The sequence below is a fragment of the Penaeus chinensis genome, chromosome 31 (genome assembly GCF_019202785.1).
Source record: "Penaeus chinensis breed Huanghai No. 1 chromosome 31, ASM1920278v2, whole genome shotgun sequence".
NCBI lineage: Eukaryota > Metazoa > Arthropoda > Malacostraca > Decapoda > Penaeidae > Penaeus > Penaeus chinensis.
Genome location: NC_061849.1, coordinates 9667328 through 9672327, shown reverse-complemented (window position 1 = coordinate 9672327; position 5000 = coordinate 9667328). Strand labels below are relative to the sequence as shown.

General features: G+C 36.0%; 1 protein-coding gene across 1 annotated transcript in view; it reads right to left on the bottom strand.

Moving 5' to 3' along the window:
* The window catches only part of LOC125041678 (histone-lysine N-methyltransferase E(z)-like), a gene marked incomplete in the record, with an annotated part of 37678 nt that overhangs the window by 31820 nt on the left and 858 nt on the right, over positions 1-5000 (bottom strand).

The window sequence follows — 5000 nt, the reverse complement described above, 5'->3', positions numbered from 1 at the left end:
CTGTGTTGACTAATGCTGACTCGCTAACGTGTGTCAGCTGGTGCTGACTCGAGTGAGCTTAGTCCTTACCCGCCATGGTGCCCAGTCACAGCAGTAACCTCCAGGCGACAATTACAACTTTTTGCGCCTGGGCAGGGCACAAACCATCAAACCCCTTGGATGAGAGACCAACACATTATCACGGTACTAGCCCAGAGGCTCAATGTATGGAGTCTAAATAATAGAGCCAGAATAGAATATGGGGATCACTTAGCAGCAACTAAAATAAAATGTCACAGTATATTCCATTGGTGCTTCATGACGGCAAAACGGGCTTCACCATAAAGAACGGGTTAAAGAAAACAAATCTGATTTACAGAGTAACTAACAATATTCCCTGTATATAAAAATGGGTTTAGTCCTACTAAATGAGGATAATTCAAATGCTTTACCTTATGTGTGTATTTACATACATGTATAAGCATCCAGTGACCAGCACTCCCTCCCCATTGTTTGCAGTAATATGCTTCTACAAATCTCAAGATTGAACCAATATGTTGTATTCATGCTAGGATTATGTGATTGTAATAATTTTGTACTGATATTGCCATCCATAGTTCACCATTTCTTCATAATTAAATTTGTAAAAAAATTTAATTGAATTAAAAATGAAAAATTATCTGATTAAATAACAATTAGTATTTTCTGGTTTAGATTAGATTCCTTTATGATTTAATGCATTTATCAAATATTTCAGATGGGAATATATACTTTCATATAAAAAGAAGAGGTATCTTTACAAAATATGATCCCTACTGAAAATAATAACAGAATACATTAATAAGCCCTTTTTACATGTAACATCATTAGATTTAGTGAAAAAATAATAGAGATAACAAACTTTGGCAAGTGTCCAAATTTCCAATGGCCTGTTCTCAACTCTGTTTATATAAGCTGCCAGAGGTCATAATTTTCGTATGCCTCAAAATCAGTCAACTACATTCATGAGTTCGTCAGAATGTGCAGGGTGTGTAAGAAGCCTGATTTTTGAATTCCGGAAAAAACAATCAAAATATGGATTTACCTAAAGCAGAAAAAAATGGCCCAAATAAAGTTTATAATGGCTAACAGTCCCAAAACTGTAACAAACAGGCCCTTACATACTCATTGCATAGCAGTCATATTGCTGTAGAATATTTGTTAACTAAATCGAGAAAAATACAACCTATGAATGGTAACACACACCATTATTTTATTTCACATTTGTTTGGGGTTCACAACCCCTTATGGAAGTCAGGGTTAAAATAATATATGGACTTGTAGCAACCTATCTTCTTCATTTCTGACATTCTTCTTCTTTTTTACCCTGTACAGATTATTACATACATATATAAGTGCCACTTTTTCCCTCTCACGATGTTTTTTAATTCTAATGTAACCATCATGTCAACATATACCAATATATAAAATATATATAAATTCTGCCTAATGTAAATTAATAATGAATACTATGTGATTTTTTACGATGTGCTCGCCAATATGTGCACTATATGCATGACAATCATAGTTGCCTCCAACCTTTCTGGAACTAAGGTGCTGAGGTCAACAACCATCCTCCACATATATTCATCTTACTTTATGATAAATCTCCTGAGTGTATTGAATCCACACAGCAATCACACAACCATCTTAACCATACAAGAACTGGCTCCAGATTAGCAGAAGAGTCAAATGTCATGATACCCGAAACAAGCAATTTCAGTCCTTGTTTATGATCAGCCTGTTGATTTAACCCAATGCCGCCGGGGAAAATGAATAAAAAAGGGGGAAAATGCTGTGCTCATTTTCAATATTTTTTGTGAAATGTCTTTGCACATAGAAGGCTCAGCTAGTGCTTAGCCACAAAGGACTCAATTAGTAGACCTTGTGACCTTACCTGATTTGAATTGACAGGAAAAACATATTTTTTACTAGTGCTATGAATATCAATGGTGTTATTTTTATTATACACATTATAATTATTATAATGTTTTAAACATTAGTAACAGCAAAATAAGATAACATAAAATACTTCTGTAAATCAAAGAAAAGGGTAAACAGGCGAGACAGACAGTACTCATAACTGGCTCATTGGTGCCTTAGTACAAGTGTAGCCACCTATGCATAGAAACTATCAAACAAGTAACACACAGTGGGCATAGTACATACGTACACGTCATACCTGTCGGCATTGGGTTAACGGTAATTTTCATTGGTAATCTACTAGCAAACTGAATGGTTAATCTTATGGATGCACTAAGCCCGGGCAAATTGAAAATGATATTCTTGTAGAAAAAAAAATTAGTCCTCAGTACAAGGAATAATCAGCAGACAAGAACAGTAACACCTTAAATACAGGAAAAAGTTAGCAGAAAGCTCAAAATCTATGTTCCCGAGTTTCACCTCCATCTTGCCATGAAGACAATATTTGATGGAGGTGTTGGAAGGCAGAGCCCCCCATCAAACCTCCAGCGCCTGAAGGGCACACTCAATCATGATAACTTAAACTGATGAAAAATGTTGTGGGGTCTTAGTCTCTGGTGTGTGCATCTGTATTGTAAAGAATTACTACCAAGTGAACATCTGGGAATAATTTTTGCCTTATAGATAAGTGCATCTTTTCTATAAGGAAGACAATCAAAAGAGCTACTGGAGAATATCATGTTTCAGTTAACTTTTCAACTATAATAATTGGATCTCTCCGGAGAATATTTATATTATAAGGTTCACTCTTGTGATGAAAACCAATCTGATGATCATTTCCGTTGCAATCACAGCCAACACTCTTGATGTGATAAGCCCTGATGGCAGGGGATCGCATGAAGTATATCAGGGAAATTAACCCAGGCTGAAGCAAGAATACAGAACATAAATAAATAAAATTTGCATAAAAAATGCTTAACCCAATGCCACCGGGGATAATGAACAAAAAATGGGGAAAATGCTGTGCCAATTTTCTATATTTTTTGTGAAATGTCTGCCCATAGATGGCTCTCCTAGTGCTTAGCCACAAAGGAGTCAATTAGTAGACCTTGTGACCATACGTGATTTGAATTGTCGGGAAAAACTTATTTTTTACTAGTGCTATGAATATCGATAGTTATTTTTATTATAAACATAACATATAATTATTATAATGTTTTTTAATATTAGTAACAGCAAAATAAGATAACGTAAAATATTTCGTAAATCAAAGAAAAGGGTGAACGGGCGAGACGGGCAGTACTCCTAACTGGCTCATTGGTGACTTGGTACAAGTATAGCCATCTATGTGTAAAAACAATCAAACAAGTACTAACAGTGGGCATAGCACGTGTCAACCCGTCGTACCCGTTGGCAAGGGGTTAAAATTGGCTAATGAAATGCTACAGACATGTCTGCCATTTTTGAAAGTCTATGAAATGACACACAAATTTAAAAAAAACTGCAGCAATCAAACCCATCACTTGGTAAAATCTATGGGATTTCACACAATCAAAACCCCAGTGGGAATTGTACAATGCATCTTAACCAATAAACAAACCTAACCTTAATTTATATTCGACAATCAATATATTCCTTAGCCAGGGGTGTTCTGCCTCCTAGACCCCGATGGTCTAGTACGTGCCCAGCCAGGGGCTGAGTTTAATAGACTATGATCTATATATTCTCTGCCACCTTGACCCCTATGGTATTATATATGCCTAGACAGGGAGCAGAGAACCCAGGATCTCTGTGGGTTTAGTACTGCCACCTGACCAGGTGGGATTTATAAAATACCTCTTTATATATTCTTTAGTCAGAATAAAACCACACACCTTTATATAGAGAAACACCAAACTTTTCTTTGCTTCCATCTACAGTCTAAATTGCATGGTTTCTTATCACTTTTTTCAGCATTTCGGGCACTTGATGGCCTCAAATATCAAGCCTCTGCACAGTCACTATATTGTTTTAAAAATGATCATAGTCAATGCAACAATTCAAACAAAACATTTTTCACAAGCATTTGTCATGAAATGGTGACTCACAGCAAAGCCTCACAGTAGTGAAAATATCCATGCCTGAAGGTTAATGAATAGTATATCATAAATAACCATTAAAACATGTTAAAGAAATATAATGAATTTTTTTTAAATACATTGTATACATAAAATTAGGAAAAGCAGGTATTGATAATTACAAAAAAAACGTTTTCACAAGCCCGCAGTGATGAACTACTTGACGGATCTTAGTAATGAGTTTTTGCAGTAATGGTTGTGTTTACTATTGTACTGTAAACATGGTGAGGTACTTAGAGAAAGTTGGGTTGATCTTCTCTTTTCTCTGTAATGCATTTCTTTTATTTTTGATTTGTGCACCTTCTGCCCTAGATGAAAAAGTGACTCTTTTTTTTGTCAAGCTAGCCATTCCATACCGTTTTTTTTAGTTTTTTTAGATTGTCATCCATAAAATTTGCCCATGCTTTTATCATATGACTTTTTTCCTTTTAAATTTGTGCAGGAAATGTCACAGTGTCTTGGATTTCATTTACTGATTCGGTTCATGCTACAGATAAAATGTCCACTGCATGTTACTGCACTGCTCAGAGACAAAGTTAACAACACCCACAGTCATAGCTCTTAATGTCATGTTTCCTGTAACTCGGTACAAAGTTCTAATAAAGGGGGAGTAAAGGGGGCTTGCCACCTGTTTATGGAATAGATATAAGGTAGAAAAGGCTAGGATTGGAAATTTTGGGTTTCCATCATAGCATGGTTTTGGGACTTCCTCTTGGGATGGTGCGTCATTCTCGGTAACAAATACCATTGATTGCACTTGCTGCCAATCATGACAGTCTGATTAGGTCTATCATGCACTAAAACTGTAATCCAATCCATAGTAGAGGGGGTGTTGACATGCATGTAAGTATAGCCACTTTGCAAATAACTAGGCTACAGGTGGTTGAGGTACTTTGGTAAAGCCTACTTCCATGCCAGTAAACAATCCCTCCACATAACCAT